The following is a 20,108-nucleotide window of genomic DNA, read 5'->3' as shown; positions in this document are numbered from 1 at the left end:
TGTGACCCTCCCGCCCAGAACTGCACCAGAAACTAACCCAGTTCTTTAAAACCGGAGCAGCAGGCGGCACTTAAAGTGTCGGGGGGGCTTATTTTTGGTGCAACCCCACCCCGCCCCGCTCCAAGGTGAAAGAAAATCACTCGAAGGGGCTTTTGTTAAAGGGGAACTGCAAAGGTTTTACACATCAGGGGCTGCAGTTCTACATGTGCAGGTTTTATACAGAAATGTGGCCAATTAAGGACCAATCGGATAGATTGACTCAAGTGATGTCACTTGAGTCAGCGGCTACAAGTTTGAAAATTAAAAATAAAAATGTGTAGATTTGGACTTACGAGTCATTTGTAGCCAATTCCTCATCTCTGCTGAAAGCTACAGCGGCTAACTGTATCAAACGCTGGACTCTTGAGATGCATTGTGGGTAATGTCAGCCCACCGTGACTCTGACGATGTCATAGGAGTCAACCACCATGCATGATATATTCATGATTCCATTTTTCTAACATGCTGCTCTGAACTATTCTTACATCGGCTCTCAGCTGCTTCGTTATGTCCCTGATCACGTTGATCAAGCTGTCAGTAACTTTCTTGTGATCAATAATCAGATGCAGATATTACCCAAGATGCTTCACGTGCCGTATCATTTCAGATTTGCTGCTGATGTTCAGACATGTTTTTTTTTGTACGTTTGCATAAAAACACGAGTTTCTTTCTGTTGCAGTTTGCACGTATTTGCAGTAATCCTTCACCAAACGCATGTTCAAGGTAGCATGTTGTGTGACATTTTGTCCAACGCCTGCAACCGGTCAGACTTCAGGGTTAAAGGAGCGTCTCAGCTGGAGTTTGATGCATTTTTTCTTTCATTTTCCCACCAAACAACAGAGGAAATATAATAATTCCTTGTCTAAACATCTCCTCTGCCTCCCCCCTCAGCCCCATCACTCCTCCACAGCTCAGGGACAGTCACAGACTCCCAAGGGCTCAGACTTCTGTCAAGGGCCATATGGCAACGTCAGAGTGCTTGCGTCCGAGTTGGTGTGTGTGTGTGTGTGTGTGTGTGTGTGTGTGCTGGAGAGGGAGGGCAGCCGTGGCTCAAGGTGTCAGAAGGGAGGGTGGTTAAATTTAACTGCACCAGGGCTGATATCTGCATGGCAGGTCGTATCTCGCCCCCCCCCACCCTCTCTGCTCTCTCTCTTTCTCACACACACACACACACACACACACACACACACACACACACACACACACACACAGTCTGTCTTCACCATCCCCAGCCTCAGACATCATCACACACTCACACAGCAGCTCCCCTCAGTCTGTCAGGACTCCTCGTCCTCCTCGTCCTTTTCATCCTTCACCTATCAGACCACCTGGATTGTACGAGAGTTGCCGGCTGCGACGGAGGAGAGGAAAAAAAATAAAAAGAGAGAGACGCTCAGCGGAGAGAGAGAAACGTTCACACACTGAGGATAACGCTTCATCTGAGTCGGCAGGCTGAAGGCACAGCCAGTGGCACTGCAGAGGCACAGCAGCAGCACGGTGGGCTGAAGCTTTTCGCTGCAAGAGGTAAGACTGGAGAGGCTGTGTGTTGTGTTGTGTTGTGTTGTGTGTCTGTGTGTGTGTCCAAAACCTCTTTTCATTTGGAAGGCAAATATGCAAATGCAGAGGTTGCGTCCGTCTGTGCGTTAGGGTTCATCAGCATGCACATCACCTGTGTGGCAAACACGGACGTGCAAAACGAGCGTTGTGAATATTCCTCTAAAAAGAAATCACTGCTGTTGTTGATGAGAAATGCATTTCATTAGGAACTTTGTTTATTTCTGCACGGACTCATCCAGTTTTTTCTGCACTAGAAATGTCCAACTCGAGTGGATTTGCAGGACACACTCCTCTATCGGGGATGTAATCTGTGTGTGTGGCAGCTTTTCTGCAAGGGTGCTGCTAATTAGTCAGACATAGAGATTAAAGCAGCAGAGGAGAGGGACTGCTGAAGGGTCTCGGGGGAATATCTGCTAATCTTAATTTAATCTAATTGGATTGATTTTATCTAACTGGGCCGAATTTATTTGTCTAGGAAACTCTAAAGTCCGTCTCCAGATGCTCCCACTTGTGTTTTTGCAGTAAATCAGCCGCGCTTTCCAGCTGGATTTGCTGACGAGGGGTAAAACACGATACGGCGGCGGCGGTTAACGCACCCCTTGGTCAAATCAGCCACCACATCAAAGCTACGGCGATAATTCACCCAGCTCCTGTGCGGCGACACCGTCTCGAGTGGATGCTGGTGTATTGGTTGCAGCCGGGGAATTTCCAAAGGGCAGCGTGTCCATGAGAACCCGGTGTCATACAGTATCTGAGTGCAGGGAGGACGGGTGAGGGAGGGAGGGAGGGAGGTCAAGTTACGAGGCCCGCACTCACATCTCAGTTTGGAAACACACTATGGGGGAGTGGGGATAGAGAGAGAGAGGAAAATGTCAGGTCAGAGATGCATTCTCACTTAATCGTGAACGCAGACGTTTGGAAAAAAGCGATTATCACGTGCCCAGACTGGATGTCCTGCGCTGGCATCCGTAGTTTGCTGATGTGTTGGTATGTGGCGGTCAGCGGAAGAGACGTTCGGAAGGGCTGGTCGCACATTTTTAAATATATATGTTTGACTTTGAGCTCTTTGATGGGCAGAAGAAAAGCAGTGTGAGGATGAACAGGTCGACCCTGGTTCCCCCCCGACAATGAACACAAATTGAATCAACAGGTGTCGGAGCATTCCTCCCCTCTCGTGGGTAAATATTTGGGCTTGGCGGAACAGAAGGACGACCCCCAGCACGCTCCAGATGCAGCTTTAAACGGCTTGGAGGTTTGGCATGTGACTAGAAGTGACAGGCTAATCTGATTAAGTACATACGATGGCCACCGCCTTCTGGTGCCGGTAATCTGCCGCAAAGCCGACAAAGACGGCAGCCGACTAGCTGAGCGATAGGTGAGCGTCAGGTGAATGGTACTCGTGGGGTCATCGGCTGTATTTTGAATTCGTCTATTTCCCTTTTTCCAAACTGTGTCTGAGGGGAAGCCCAAAGTCCCATCTTGGAGGAATCCCATAAGATTTATTGCACATTTTGGCCTCGGAGGAACCTAATTATCACCACATCCACCAGTACAGTTGGATCAGCATTAAAATCTTGACTTTTTACATTCATGGTTTCCACCTTATATCTTTGGTGAGCTTTTCCTTGAACGACAAAATGAAGGTGTGGCTTTCGATAAAATATCCCCCAAAACATTGAATGGATTGCCATAAAACTTGGTCACACCAAAGTAAGATGGTGGACAGAGTAAACATCACACCCGCTTAACCTCAACATGCTACTATTGCTACTGTGAGCATGTTAGCATGCCGACGTTAGCATTTGGCTGAAAGCTAGCATAGCTGCAGACTCTCCTGGTACGTGTCCACAACATTGGACCTCCTACAAAAGCGCAAACACTCGTTGCGTCGGGCTTTGCCTTAATTTGAACTAAACAATGGTTACTTTTCATAGTTTTCCAGGAGTTTCCAGAAGCAGAGAGTCAAGATGGCTTCCACAGATTCGCATAAAGTAACCTAAGCATCAATTTTACGCAAATCAGGGGCTGGAAATGTGACGCGTCATCTCTCAAAGTGCAACGCAAGCAGAATGAATGTCACGGCTGCTTCCATGAACAATTAACGTAAATGAAGGATCTCATGGACACTTACAAATCGTCTCGTTGACCTTCATCTAAAACTCTGAAGCTTTTACTTTTATGGACTTGTATGAGTCGTTCTTCCACAGAGTGGTTGGTTCCCTGGTCACAAGATAAATCCGAGGGTTCGCGGGATGATGAATGGAATTTAAATGGAAGTAATTAAAAGAAACATCACACATTGCTTCTGCTGCACAAAATGTGCTAATTCCTCATGAAACACTGGTCGTTTTTAAATCCCAGGGTCTCTTAATGAACCAACTGGCGACTTCGGACGAGAGGCAGACCCCTTAAAAATGTGGCAAACGTTTCTATCGCAATGATATTTAGATTTCTCTGCAGCAGAGCACTTTGCCTCTCCTTTTCGGGGTGATTGACAGATTGAGGGTAGTGGGGCAGAGATCATTAAACAAGACACGCATTAAGGCAAACCTCCTGGCACCTTGAGCTCCACCAGCTGCGGGTCAGATTAGAAGGCCACGCTGGGAGGCTTTACTGAAGGTGTGCGATTCATCAATGGGGAGAGTTCGCTGGCGTGTGAATGAATCAAAGCACATCTTTCCTCGATTAGGCCTTAAAAAACGCAGATCAAACGTGCCGTGCTTTGGCTTTAAGTTCTTTTTCATCCTCCTGGATTTCAGCTTCAAAGTTTTAAGGTTTTAAAGTTTTTCTTGGAGGGTAAATAACTGGAGAGATCTCACAGAGAGCAACCAGAGAGAATTCTGATGAGAAAAAGTTGCTGAAAATGTCTCGAGCGCAGTTTTATCGAAAGCTTTCTCGCATTTTATTGTTCTCGTATTCCCCCATCAAACCTCGAGAGAGCACCCGGACGCGTTCTCTTGAAGTTCGTAACCACCGAGTGGATCGTCCTTGAGCAGCAGGAATCAAAAGAATCGATTAAGTGGATCGGGATGCAATGAAATGTAGTTCAGGGTGAAGACTCTCAGCAGAGACAGATCCGGTCCAAAAATAAAAAGCAGTAACCACTTAAAATGATCGATCATTTAAGAGTCTGCAACAGTAAAGTGTTACTAAAGAGTAGTTTAGTGTCATGATCGAGCCAAAACACATTCCTCTTTCTTTCAAAGTTCTTATAAAATGTGATGAAAAACACGTTAAACGTTGAAGATTAATGGACAAACTAAATGGTTTCGTGTTTACAGTCACATAAAAAAAAAAGGTTACACAGACGTCACTAGATTTTGTTCAAATTTGGAGGTATGGCGCTTTTGCTGACCGGCTCTGTATGAAGTCTGCGTACGTTTTGGAGGAATTAAAGCTGCCCTGTGAAGTTTTCCTGTAAATAAAGAAAAGTTGTGTTTGAAGCAGTGACGCCAAGACGTCGACAAGCACCCGCAACATTGCTCCATAATTCAACTGCTGGTCAGAAACTCCTTCAAGGCATCTGTGTGCTCAGACTAAGCAACAGCGTCTGTAAGCCCCTAGAAGGCCTTCTACGCTTTTATTCCCATTTGATTGATTAGTGAGTTTTGCCCTTTTCACCCGCATACTAAAGCCTTCGCTTGCTCTGCAGGGACGGCATCCAAAACTGCGGTTCTTGCGGATTCGTTACAGAGTGTTGTAACATCGAGGCATCGAGCGGCTGAAGCGGGGTCGCCCGGTACATGTGGACTTGTGGGTTGAGGGGCCACATGGCGTTTGGCTGTGCGCACAGACTTGTTTCAGTCCCGGGGATCCAGTTTCTCTCACAGAATACCAGCCGCTCAGAGCTCTGGGAAAAGATCCCTATATATACACATCATGAGAGAAACGCCAATGTTGTCCAACATTAGTCCCCCTCCATGTGTCGCAGCTTGACCGGCAGCCTTTCTGCTGTCAGGCGAAGTCAAAATAAGTCAGCTGAGATCAGTTTGTACAGCGGGGCGTGCGTTGAAAGATCATCTGGACGCTGCTTTCGGAGAACTCGCTCCCCAAGAGAGCGAGTGAAGACAAGTGAAGAGGCTCGGGGGGACAGATGACTATAAAAAGGCAGAAAAGTTGGACGCAAAAGCGTGCGAGTCATTTTATTTTGAAGAGTAGAACAACTTCCTGAGTCTTTGTGGGAAGGCGCAGCTGTCAAACCCAAAAAAACCTCACCGTCAGCTCAAACTGTCAGTCGTTGCGTATCATTTGATAAAACACAATGCAGATAGCCGTTCCATTATCTTTACGTTGTGTTTTATTGCTGACACTTTACTTCAGCAGAGGGTTTTTTCCCCAGCTCGACTCCAGGTGCATTAATAATTCACGTACGTATCTGTAAGCCGGGTGCTCACAGTGTGATTTGCTGCAGCGGACACCCTCGCTGCTCGTATCTGTGGAAGTATAAAAGAGAGTAGCGCTTGTAGCTGCGTCGGTACACCGTGGAGCATTAGTGACGGATGGCTGCCTGCGCTGCATTAAAAACTACCAGCGTGGGATGATAGCTGGGGGCTCCTGAGTGAAAAAGCAAACGGAGAGCTGGCTTTGAAGTGAACATTGGTCCCTGACATGCTTGTTTGACAGCTGAAATCAATTTGGAGTCATGTTTCTCCGACTTTAGAGGGTCCTGCTCATCCTGGATCGAACTTGAAACACATTCGTAGATGGTCTGAAATGAAGTGCACATTACGTCTGCGTCGACTGTTTGGTTTTTATTTCTACCAAACTTAAGAAAGACAACATAAAAGGAAGAGAGTCAGCAGGAGATTATTAGAAGCAGAGCGTCTTCTCGTGAGAACGATCTGCGTCACAACTACAGACGAGATGGTAGGAAGAAAACAAGGCGAGTACAGAACAGAGGAATTATTTAATGAGGGTTCTCTGGGACAAAATAAATGCTGACAAAGGACGACTGGAGTGAAATCATCAATAAAACCAGAATGGCACTCAGTAGAGCACATACCTCTGCCCGACGCCCAGCCACTGTCCCGTTGTTCAATCAAAACTAATCCAATATAAACCTTGATAGCCCCGTTTAGCTCTAAATTTTAACCCCTACATAATTGCTTGCTCGTAATATCCTTTGATTAGTTCAAGAGAAATTGACACAATTTTCTAAAAACAGTATCTACCAACCAACAAATTAACCAACTATCCAACAAATCAACCAACAAATAAAACAACCAACCAACAAATCAACCAACTAACCAACAAATCAACCAACAAATAAAACAACCAACCAACAAATCAACCAACTTACCAACAAATCAACCAATAAACCAACAAATCAAGAAACCAACCAGCCGCCGACTACCCAACTGACTATTAACACTGACATTAAAAGTCTTTGTTGCTGTTTAAGCATCATGTCGCTCCAGTCAACAAACTGATTTAGCTTTAAATAATGAAAATGACGTTGACCAACCCTGTTAGCCCGAGGCTTCCAGTATAAGCCTGCCATCGGCCGCCTGTTGCATTCTTATTCCCAGTCAATACTCCTTTCTGTTTTCAAACCTATTCGAGCTAGCAACCTTTTTTCCTCTGGGATTTGACCCTCCTATGCACCATCACTGCATCCTGGGCTTTAGCGCTTCCCAAATCTTTCCCCCCAACACCAGATCGATAAAGAGTGCAGCCAGAACTTCCTCCAGCGCTGTTTCAGTGCTGTGAAGTTCAACAAATACCTCTTAAAAAAAACAAAATACTGACAATCTAGAAATGCATGTAGCCGCTTGGTTCTGCAATGAGAGCATCCAAACTCAATGTGCGTGTTCCTGCACCAACGATAATAAGATGACATGCTGAGTGAATCAGAAAGAAACTGCTGCACTGTATGAAAAACAAACTGATGATAATTCTGCTTAATGTTGCAAAAACATCAAATACGTCTTTGTGTCGGCTGTGATACAAACCCTTCTCACCTTTGTGCTCTTATTATAATAAGCAGTGAGTCACATTAGTCATCCTGATAGATGTTTTAACCTCCGGCAGTCTTTTCATTTCCTGACGCTATTAATGTGAGTCCTCCACATTGCTCGGATTTGCTCGTGCGTCATCGCCTTTCCTTTATTTAGTGCCTATGTTCCGTGTTAAATATACAACAAAGGCCAAATGAACTCAGATTCCTGTGTAAGGTGTTTGACAAGTGCCAACGCTTTCCATGATGCAGCAGAAACCGTCAGGGCCATGTGCACAATGTAGCACTGCAGAGCTCGCGTCCACTTAAAGACACATTATTCAAGAGAAAGATGTGCGTGACTCGTTTATTCTGTCCTTCAACAACAATGAGTCACAGTGGTAACGGTAATAGAGTAACAGCCTTTCAGATGTGGAAGGTAAATCAGGTTTTACAACAGTAGGAGTTAGCTTAGCTTAGCAAAAAGACTGGAAACAGTGGCAGCAGCTAGCCTGGCTTTGACATCACCTCTAAAGCTCAATAACTGCCATGTTGTTATGGTGATAAAAGCCAGAGACCACCGTTCAAGACAACGTTTCAACATTTGTTAAGCGAGAAATTGGAGGTTTTTTTAGGAGATGCCAAGTGGTTTTTGTGCAACAAGTGGATGAGCAGTTTAGTCTAGGCTAGCTGTTGCCCTTTGTTTTCTTAAGTTAAGCTAAGCTAAGCTAAGCAGCTGCTGGCTGTAGCCTTATACAGTATTTACCAGATGGATGTGTATCAGTCTTCCAGAAGATGTCGACTCAAGTCGTTCTGATTTAGACTCGAGTGAACTCCGGTTACTGTTTTGATGACTCGCATCTTGCCTTGACTAAAATAAATACCGGACAGGTATTAATACCTCGTCTTTTCTCTTTATTAAGACCGGATGCTGCGGTATCTTCTGGGGTGATTTGACCTTCCCAAGATAAAATAACTTGCTTGAGACTTGGACTGAATGTCCTAAAGATGTCAAATGTTATTATCACCTTCTCTGCACACTAGATTATGTTGCTAACTACTGATTTAACGTCACACGTTTGCTAAATTTGCTTCCCTTTCAAAGAATAACTCACTCTCAGCGGGTGAAGCTTCAGCAGACCCATACATTATGTAAAGGAAACCTTTACGGAGCTCTGTATCTCACACCAACCTCTACATGAACTGGCTCACATCTCGCTGCTATTTCTGCATTGCCTCCCCACCGGGCACTCGGCTTTGGTTGTGAAATTCTTGGCATATGTAACAGGATTGGATAAAGCGACACAGGTGGCAGCCTGACGCTAAATATGCACTGGAGAGTAGAAAATAAAACGCAGCGAGGAGCCCCGCTGCTCCTCTTTCAGCTTTAAGCCTCCATTGTTGCCCCTCCATGTGTTTGCTGTTGCTATAGAAATGGTCTCAGCTGAGATGAGCGGGCTTATCCCGGCTCTGCGTCTTCTGCATTCGCTAAATGACAGGGTCAATTATCGGGCTATTTTCTGATGACCCACTAACATTTTCCCTGCTCCCTCTTATTTAAGAGGCATGTTCAGAGAGCGAACAGGAACAGAGGAAGAGCGAAGAGGAGGTGAGAGGTGTCAGCGTCGCACCCCGTGACGGTTAATTCACTCGCTCTGGCACCGGACAGCACCGGACAGGTTCGGGAAATGTCTTAAATGGGTGTGATTTGTCCAGAGTGGGCTTGTGTTTGGCAGGAGTGCTGCTGGGATGAGGCCCGGGGCTGAAGGAGGGGTGCGTTACACCGATCTGCCAAGATGACTCACAGGCGGTGCAGGAGGCCAAAGACACAACAGTGTTTTAGAGCGTTGTGTCCGGGCTGTGAGCGACGAGCATCCTCTCTTGAGCTGATTCTGCCTCAATTTGTGGAAATCTTTATGCGCAATATGTCACCTACTGCTCATTAATTCTGAAGGGGCTCACTTGAAGGAAATATCTATATTTGTTCACCTGATGTACCTCTGCCCTGATCACTCTTGGTCGAAGACAATGCGCCGAATCTAACAAAACTGTTCGTCCGACTGCTGTTCAATGATGTTTTCGACAAAGTAAAACACAAAATCAGCTCACTGCATCACTGAAAACTGCATTGTTATCCTTTATTTTCACGTTTGGGTTGATTTGAGATGAATTCTGGTATAATATGATGCAACAAGAAAGGACTTTGTTAGAAGCAGTTCGTCGTCTATCATATTTTGGATTATGACTTTGTATTCCCATGAAAAGTGTTATTTTTAGAATATATGCACATTTTGTTTATTGACAATATATCATACGACTACTTGTTGTGATGAACCCACAGCTTTATCACCCGACTCTGCTTTAGCACCTTTTAGCTCAATGTTTTGGTTCTCTGGTCTTCAAATTCAACGCAATATTACTAACGGTTGCACAAAACGCAACAAAAACCACCCAATCGGAAGACACATCCGAGTCATGAGTACGAGGCAACTGTTTCCTACCAGAGCATTTGGCGATCTTCCCTCAGTGTTTGGTAAAAACAACAAAAAAGAAGAGGAGATTCATGTCAGCGTTGTTTCTGCTGCCCCCTAGTGGCCAAAAACAAAAGGTTTATTGCAGCTTTAAAGGCCTGAGCACGTCCACAGAAGTGCCCAGGTATTTGTCCTTTTTCTACTTGGCTTCAGTCTGAAGCTATATTTAGACACAATCGATGACAGGTGGAGGAGGAAGATAAAATCTCTCCCCTCCTCTCTTGTCATAAACTCAGGGGAACATTTTTACAAGAGCTGGTTCTGTAATAGACGATAAATATGTCAGAAAGCCACGTGACCTTCATCAGCAGTTACAACATCTCTTTCTGAATGCCAGTCAGCTTCATACCACCAGATTTACCTGTAACGCCACATTGATCTCGAGCATTTATGGACGCACACAGAGGAATAAAAAGCTCCATCGACCGGCTCAGGTGACATTAAAAAATCAACCTCCCCTCCAGATATAATTCACTGCTCGATAATAAGATCCTGATACCGTATAATAGTTTGCCAGGAAGGCGCTTCGGGACATTTTGGATGCATAATTGCTCCTTCTAAAAAACAATCTGCTTGTTTGTGAATCAGATACTCGATTGATTTGCTGACTCACATCGACATTCGACATCTGACTTGTAAACAGCCCACGGTGTGACTCATCAGGCGGCTTATTCAGGAGGTTGCTGGGCAACCGGGCCGGGAGGGGGGCCTACAGGGACAAAAAGGTTGAAGACAGCGAAGCTAAGCCTACATTTAATTACCATTTTAGATAAGTTTTGAGGAGGACGTCTGCCTCCACAGAGAGCTGCTCCCTGGATGAAAACGTTTAAAAGGGTATTTAGGAACCTTGAGTCGTGTCACACATAATACTGAACATACTGAGAAGGTTTGTAGTGTGTTAGACCTGAAAAGAGACAGAAAAAACATAATCAAGTGTAAAAAAACATTAATTTCTGAATTTGCTGTTGATGTATTCACACACAATTCAATGCACAAAGAAAATGGAGGATGTTAAAGTGACCAACGTTCACCTTCATGCAAGTGTGAGCAGTAAAACTGAATCGCTTATAAGCTTGACGCTTTTCTAGGCTAGCTGACTAGCTAACATCACTAGTAAGATGATTATTTAGATTATTGTTTGTATTTACAGGTTATCATTTTGTATTTAGTGTGTTTAGGATTTTGATGACTTTGTCAGCTTTCTGAGTAGCCTAATAAGGTTGGATGACGAACGTACGTCAGAGCGTTGACAGCTGCGGTGACCTAATTTTAGCTAAGCGCTAACAGTGTAGCTACACTGAGTGACTAGCTAACGTCACAAACAGTTAGCCTATGTACCCGAAGACGCTACGTTGATTGCAAAATATATATTTTAGTTGATACACTCCCCAAAAATACCAAAGTAAACTGGAAAATATCTAAGAAAAAAGCACAAAACCAACAAAAAAATGCTCAATTAGCATTACCATTCATTTTTTTGATTTTGTGTCTTGCAAATGAGGGTCTTAGCATTGGTGACCTAATATTAGCTAAGCGCTAACAGTGTAGCTACACTGAGTGACTAGCTAACGTCACGAACAGTTAGCCTATGTACCCAAAGACGCTGAGTTGATTAGCAAAATGATCCAAAACGTTTTGCACACTAAGCTACGAAAAAACGCTGGTGCTAACATCGCTAACGGTTATCAAGGACATTGAGTTGATTATCAAATTATCAATAACACAAGAAAACTAATGGTAAATACCGTTAACAGCATGTGAAAAATCAAGTTAATTAATATCTGAATAAAGGATGAAAAGCACTTTAATCGCCAAGCAAACACGTCTGAACAGTTGACAGGAAGTCATGCTCGCACCAAATGTGTTTGGAGGAAGCTGAAGGGACTCAGGCGTCGCTGCTGACTCCGGCTCACTTACTGCTTTGAATTTCCCTGTTTAAGTTCATCCACACGCTTCATATCTGACTACAGGTCAGATCTGCTGCAGCTCACTTACAACACCACTGCACTGTGTGGTCGAAGCTGATAGCTGGAAAGTACCTATAACACTTGATAACATGTTGGCCGCCGCAGGATAAATGCAGACCAGAGTACAGTTCCTCAGCGGGACGCGGTCCAACGCCACTCAGCTCTCCTCACTTCTACCGTGCAGCGGATTGGATGACCCCCTAATTTTAGCCCGGTGTTTGCCGGCCGCTGGACGGATTGGATTACAGGCAGAAATAAGAGGACGGACAGTGATCAGCTGGGGAGATAACGAGGGACTTCATAATATTTTTGCCTCATTGGTGACTTCACATTATGTGTCCCCAAAGAGTCTGAGCAGCCACTGATGGCGCTTTCATATAAACACAGGGGAGGGAAATTAAAGAGACGACCAGACGGTGAAGTGAAGCAGCTCATCTCCTAGCTGCCCATTTTTTAAAAATATGTTCCTCTTGGTTTGACTTATGGCGGCAGATGTATTGTTAAAATCACTTGAAGCATGTTTAAAAACTGAAATCTAGCTAATTATTGCACTATAAAGCAAGAACGCTTGCAGCTTTGTGCTGCTTTACTGGGATACATGCTAACAATTCCTGCAGGTGCATCAACTTAGCTTAGCAGAAAGCAGTTTAAACAGAAATTGCCCCTGCAGCCGAGGAGATGCATTAGCATTAGCATTAGCATTTGAGTTCCCATCCGAAGTAAACAGAACTTTTAGACCCAGGACCTCGTTTGTGAAGAGGTAAAAGGTTCCTTGTTGTCTGGATTTACGCGGCTGTTTCAAGAAGCTCCAATTTTTGGCACAACAGTCCGCTGATGTGTTTTTGCGCGACTATAAGGTGGAGGTGTACCCTCAGCTGGAGGCTGGATGTGTGACAGCATGTGGACCAGCTGACGGATGCTGTGACCCTGTAATCCTCCACTGTCAATCCTCTGTCACCGCACAGATGGATGGACAGACCGGGAACGCACCGGTGAATGAGCGAGTGCGCGACTCTCTCCTTTGTCGGGGGGGTTCGTTGTCGATCAGAGGAGCGTTGCTGTCTGAGTGAACTGTAGCTTGTATCCTGACAGCTGGTGAGACAGACGAGCACATTTACCCGACTCTAATCTGCTGTCAGGTCTCAATCAGGGGAGCGAAACTCTTGAGCCCACGTCATTTTAAAAACAGCGAAATCAGCTTTCTTTGACATGAGAACGACTCGCATGTTGTTTATTCAGGTACAGTTGATGCTTAATGTTAAAATATACGGTCAAAAACTAAAAAACAAGCTAATTTGTCTGAGCTGTGTGCAGTTAACAATACAAGGATCCATTCAACATGCAGTTAACTACATTATGAAAGACCGGAATTGCAAAATATATATTTTAGTTGATACATTCCCCAAAAAATTCCAAAGTAAACAGGTAAATATCTAAGAAAAAAGCACAAAAACAACAAAAAACTATCAATTAGTGTTACCGATCATCTTTTGGATTTTGTGTCTTGCAAATAAGGGTTTTATTTCAGTGCTTTGTCAGAATTCGCACTTTCAGGCGGTGTCGGAAGAGCAAAAATCTTCCGTGCTAAACAAACAAACAGTTTAATTCTTATTTATGTTTGCAGGATATTTGATTATGAGCTTCAAACATTCTTTGACGGACCTTTATTTCAAGGATGGCTTTTAAACATTTTTTAAATCAAGGCAAACAAACATTTCTGAGTTTGTCTTCTTCGCTTTTTGATATTGTAAATACCAACTTTCACCCCTGGAACTACGTAGTGCACCTTTAACTATAGAATAACAGTGTGGCCATGCATCAAAACCTGCCTGTTATAAGCTTTATAAGCATCTGTAGTCAAAAACAACTGGATGAATATGTAAAGGAGATGTTGTAGCTGAAGCTGAGCAGCCGCTCCCAAACATAACAAGGTGCTGCCCTCTGCTGGCCGGACAGAAACGAAACAAACAACATCAAGTAGAAACTCATCTGGACATCAAACAACAGATACGAAGAACATTTACACACAATACTTTTGTGAAACTTAATAAAAATTGGAACAAGAAGTCCACAGAAAGTCCCCCCTTCAAATAGTAATAGAGTAAAAGTCTTAAAGTATCTGATGTTAAATGTACTTAAGTATTAAACGTAATCATCTGGAAATAAATGTATCAAAAGTACACGTTAAGGCAAATTAGACATATATTTACATGAATATATAAACTGTATACTTGCCGTTATCTTTATCTGATTTGGCTCTGATGTAAAGTAACTAGTAACTAAAGTAATCAAATACATAATAAATGTGGTGGAGTGGAAGTACGAAGCAGCAGAAAGTTTAAATTCAAGTACGTAAAAGTTGTGCTGCTGTACAGTACCTGAGTAAATGTACTAATTATTTATTTGTACTGGTCAAATAAATAATTATTTATATATTTATAGTTGGTGAAACTTGATGATATAACACATAGAATTGAGATAAAATAGATGATAATTTGGCTAAATATCTGCTCTGAAATAAAAAAAATAACATAAATACTGAAAGAAAACAAACTAAACCAGATCCCAGCCTTCCACATCCTTCTCCACAGCAGGATCCAGTTTAATCTGATTAAAAAGGAGCATGAAATCGTTCTGAAAGCAGCATTTAAAGCCTTCGTGTGTCGGCGCAGGTGTTTATCTGTGTTCTGAGGATGCAGCACCGGAGGATCCTCGTCTCAGGATCGTTGTAGGCGATTCGTCTTCTTCCCCGGTGGCCCTCGGTGGTGACAGTCGACTTCAGATATTCACACCTTCCCTCCATCGGATCTGTCTGGGCTCTGCTCCGTCATGCTGGGCAACACAGGAGGGCTTCACATGTAGGAGGAGGAGGAGGAGGAGGAGCGCAATTTCAAATAAAAGAACAGAAATCTGGGTGTTTTTTAAAAGATTGTTGCCTCATCAGGTGAAATCCGAAAGACCTGAGAGCTGTTAGAGATGTAGGAGGTTTATATCCTCTTGTCTTCTCTCTGCCAAGTCGCAGGTTGAGATAGAACATTTTATATTTCTAGAATAACACAACAGCACGGTGTTACACAACCTTATATATATATTATAGAAAAAATAGAGATTCTTGTGCAGAGGAATGCCGAATGTCACATCTGCTGATCGGCCGGGATAAAAAACGGGTCAATACAAAATCTGTGATGCCATGAAATGACTTTTAGGAGTCTACGTGATAACTTTTCCCCTACGGTTCACGTGGACTTTTACCAAAGTCGTGTTTTGTACAGACATGGTATCGTTTCCTCTGTCGGAAGAAAGACTTCCCAACCGGACGACTGCCTGGTTGACGAGAGCAGTGACGGGAAACTGCTTCCACAGTCGGTCCAGGGTTGATGCAAAGTCCTGCCGCCGCTGAACCGGCTGACCTCTTCACTTTCTGCAGTTATCTGTCTGATATCATCACCTCCCATCAGCCTCCTACAACGAGCATCTCCCTCTCATAATCACCTGCTCTGAAAACCGACAAGGTTACAGTCCGATGACACCGAGCGTGGAGCACCTGCCAACGGACGAAATCTGATACGGGATATTAAATCCATCGGGGGCGTGTTTGGAACATGTACGGAGCCTATACATAGAGCCCGGCTCTGTAAGAGGAGGAGGTTCGCTTCACGTGCGTCATGCTCCGTTCGGATCAAAACAAGAACCGTTAAAAAGCCGTTTAGTCTCGGTTCTGGTCGAGAGGTTGCTGAACTCGCGCCCCGCTGTCTGCTCGTGTTTTCCCCTGATGTTGGAGACCTCGGCGTGGAGGAGGGGGGAAGATCGCTAATATACGGCGAAGACATTACACACACACACGAAACTGTAAAACGCCACGCTCGCAGCCAGCCATGAGATCATGAGAAAGACATTCTCGTGGCAACGCCGCTGTTCAATTAAGGCAGCGGAGAAAGACTAAGTGCATGTATGCTTGGCCACGGTTCACGGTTTAACATCAGACTTGGCCGTCCTCCCAGACTGAAAACCTTCACACGTAAACCCGGCACAGGAAGCGCGAGTCCCCCGTCTACGTCTGTCTTTCCTCCCGTAGTCCCAGACGACTAATCACCCTCCACTCGCTGTCTTTTACGGTCGACAGCTCGATGTCGTGTCACCTGGTCAGAGCTCAGAGATCGAGAACAGATCGCTGTGTGTTTTGGCTCAGAGACTCTTTCACTGTCTGTAAAAAACAACAAAAAAAAGGGTTTATTTCTCTTTGTGTGAGGGTAAAATGACGGCGTTATGCGTTTATTTACGCGTCATACCGCGTTTAGAGTGCATGTTCGTCAGCGTAATTTCATTTTCGTGGCGGTGAAATTAGAGAAGATTGCGAAGCCAGCGACCGCTGTTCAGGACTACGTTTCAACATTTGTAAACGTGAAACTACTGGACAATTTCCAGCTGATTTTGTGAAAACAAAAACAGGTATTTTAAGCCAAAACATGATCTTTTCCTAAACATAACCACGTGGTTTTTAAGCCTAAAACCCAACCGGACCATAAACACAGCGTTGTCGCAACATAACATTCAAATTTAACCTAAAAGAATCATTCGTTCTGGTGATTACGTCCTTCTTCAAATTGCTCGTTCGGTCCAAAACCCCAAAGAATTCAGCAGACTATCATTTAAGAGGAAGACTTGTTGCTAATTCTCACGTTTGAGAAGCTGCAGAGATTATTTCAGACGAGCAACAAAGTTTAAAAATGCACTAAAACAGGAGAAAACCCTCTGGAGGCAACAGAAGACAGATCCGTCCTCCAGCACAGACATAAACCTGATGTCATGAATACTAAGTAGACGGAAGCAGCAGCAGCAGAATTACAATAAGGAGAAAATATCAAAGACCACAACTGCTCAGAAATGCATTCTGCTTATTGTTCCCTCACTTGGACGTTGAAGCTTTGCCGTGTTTTTCACATGAAGGCTGATCAGAGTCCAACAAATACGTGTTTTCTACGTCCGGAGGGCATCTTTAGTTGAATGAAACACCAATAAATATGGGACTTATCACCAAAAAATGTCATAATGAGGTCCTCAAATATCTCTTAACTCCCATCTCCCAGTCAGAGCTTCATCTGTCTGGACTTTTCTGGCATCACAGCGCCCCCCGCTGATCAAACATGCTCCTCTGCTGCTCGTTGTGTGTTCAGTATATTTCCATCAGTCCTAGAAAGAACTGATAGTGAGTGAATAACAGATGTTCACAGCAGAGGAGGCGAGGACGACGTGATATTTTATCATCGCCGCCTCTCTCGTGGCTCCTGCCGAGGTTTACTCCATCAGACTGAGAGATGTTGCTGAATGCGATCCCTGTGTCTTGTTTTGGCAGAAATGTGCAAATCTGACACTGTTACAGTTTCTGGCGCGTCCAAACATTTCCCTGGATTGCATCATCTCGCAGGCAGGAGGCCTCGACGCAGCCTCCTCCTCCTCCTCCTCCTCCTCCTGCAGCGGCGAGCGTCTCCGTCTTGCGTCCCGCGGCTTTAAATAACAGCCTGCATGCGTCTGAGGCCGAGACATCTCTGTTTGTCTTCCACCTCGGACGACTTCAGCGCTGAAGAATTCCCAAACCACTTCTCTCGCTGCTCCGCGGCGCTCGCAGGAAGCACCTCCGACGGTTTTATGGCACCTCGTCCGACCTCGAGGCCCGTCGGCTGATCGTTACCTGTTGCTGAGGCAACTCCTGCTCTGTTAGTAAATACTTCACTCAGCTCTTTTGCTTTTTTCTCGGAGATGGAAACCCCTCTGGCACGGCACGCTGCTCTCCCGAGTCGTTCTTTGGGTGCTATTAGCATTGCTGATGCATTTAACATATATTTATAATTCACAATGTTCTGAAGAAAGCCCCGCGCCTTCTTCCAACACATTCGCAGCCACTTAATGATGTTACCAAAACATTTACGCACCGTCTGTCTGGGCGTCATTGAGACATTGAGGTGTTGTTATAATTATCTGTTGAATTAATGGCTGCTGAAAGCTAAAAAAAATGTTAAAACTGTGAACCTGTAATGTAAAAACTCATCTGAAGCGTCCGCAGAGCCAAAATGAAATGTGGTGATTTTGGATCTTGCGCCTTCTGACCCCCAAAGTTTGTACTTTAATCATCGCTGAGTTAATTTGACTTCCTCTTGTTTCTTTTTCTGTTTTTTTTTTTGCCCTTTTCCTCTGCGTGGCCTCGCACTCAGACGGCTGATATGACAGTGAATAATGATGTGCACGGGTGACATCGTTCACCAGGAATGTGTAAAAGACTGACGGATGAATAATTGATTTCATGAATAACTAATTGAGTATGCGAGCATGTGTGGTACAGTACAGACTGTCCAGCAGATATGAGTCCATCTGAGAGATAAAATGGATGTTTGACGACGCAGTCTGCCGCCTGGATGTGACCTCGCGTCCAGCGCACCTGACCAGAACTTCTTCTTACAGCGTGGAAAACGAGCAACATCTGATCTGATTTCACGCGGATCGGTTCGCCTCCGACTGTACATGCCGACCTCTAACACCGACGCTTTGAGTCACGCTGAGGTGAAAACAAGCATCTTAAACCTGATTTGCAACACCGTCTCCAGCTTCTCCTCCATATGACAGAGTTTTCACGGGCCACAAACAGATTTTGTGGATTACCGACAGATTAAAACGGCTCCTGTAGTCACGGCGGGATAACACTTCTTTAAAATATGTTGTTTTTCTTCTTCTTTCAGATTTTGTGCTTACCAGCTTCATCAATATTTGTATCTGCTTTCCTACGAAGAACCAAATGAGAAGATTGACACCACTTTCATGTTTGTACACTTAATATGAAGCTACAGCCAGCAGTTAGCAGTTAGCTTAGCACAAACACATCAACCAGGGAGAGCAGCTAGCTTTGCCCTTTCCAGAGTTAGATACACCGCGGGAAAGCTTGGCGTATGTTCAGAAAGTCCTCATTTGTACAACATTGTTGAGTCATGCTAGCCAGTACTTATGCTAAGCTAAGTGGCTTCCTACAGTCGCTTCATATTTACTGTACAAACATGAAAGTGAAAGAAAGATAAAGTCAAAAATGGCAAACAGATTTTGTGGATTACTGACAGATTAAAACTGCAGTTTTGAATATGTTGTTTTTCTTCTTCTTTCAGATTTTGCGCTAACCAGCATCATCAATATTTGTATTTGCTTTCCTACGAAGAGCCGAATGAGAATATTGACACCAGTTTCATGTCTGCACACTTAATATGAAGCTACAGCCAGCAGTTAGCAGTTAGCTTAGCATAAACACATCAACCAGGGAGAGCAGCTAGCTTTGGTCTATCCAGAGGTAGATACACTGCGGGAAAGCTTGGTACATGTTCAGAAAGACCTAATTTGTACGACATTGTTGACGAGTTTGTTAACTCTGAACAGAGTCATGCTAGCCAGTACTTATGCTAAGCTAAGTGGCTTCCTACAGTTGCTTCATATTTACCGTACAAACATAAAAGTGAAAGAAAGATAAAGTCAAAAACGGCAAAAGAAAAGCATCAATAAGCTAGCAAGTCATTTCTCACAAATAAAGTCCTTCATCTTTCTTTCTGTCTGATTCAAACAGGTGAAAATATTGTTTTCATGCAATGCGTTAAGTTTTTAACTTGTCCACTAAAGGAAAACTGGTGATTTTGGATCTAACGCTAACTGAACTTTCGCTGCACACATTTGTAGTTTCACAGATATTTGTTCTGGTTTCTGTAGCTAATTAATTTTTCCTGTTTAAAGTCAGAATCAAACAGGCAAAACTGTCTTTTTTTTTTTCATGCAAACGTATTGAATTCTGAGATTCTTTGCATCCGTTACATTTCCATTCTGGAAAGATGGCGTCCAAAAAAAAAAAAAACATCCAAATACACATTCAGGTGTTTTTAACTTTCCTTCCACCGATTTTCCATGTTCCATTCTTGAAATCTCTCAGATAAACTTTAACCCTACTAACTTGTGCTCTCGTCTTAAATGTGTCAGAAGTCGATGAAAACAATGTCAAGTGTCAAAACATGAACAGGACGAGAAACATGAACTTTGCAGGGAATCAGAAAAATG

The 20,108-nt window shown here is 44.0% G+C and overlaps 1 protein-coding gene across 1 annotated transcript in view; it reads left to right on the top strand.

Annotated features, from left to right (window-relative positions):
* Positions 1 to 1,229: 1,229 nt before the first annotated feature.
* The window catches only part of filip1l (filamin A interacting protein 1-like), a 72,398-nt gene continuing 53,519 nt past the window's right edge, over positions 1,230 to 20,108 (top strand). The window contains exon 1 of the mRNA XM_030409883.1: positions 1,230 to 1,563. The gene's annotated coding sequence lies outside the window, so the exon portion shown is untranslated. The remainder of the gene's footprint in view (positions 1,564 to 20,108) is intronic.

The sequence above is a fragment of the Sparus aurata genome, chromosome 24 (assembly GCF_900880675.1).
Source record: "Sparus aurata chromosome 24, fSpaAur1.1, whole genome shotgun sequence".
Classification (NCBI taxonomy): domain Eukaryota; kingdom Metazoa; phylum Chordata; class Actinopteri; order Spariformes; family Sparidae; genus Sparus; species Sparus aurata.
Note: the sequence above shows the minus strand (reverse complement) of the source record. Positions and strands in the feature narration are given on the sequence as shown.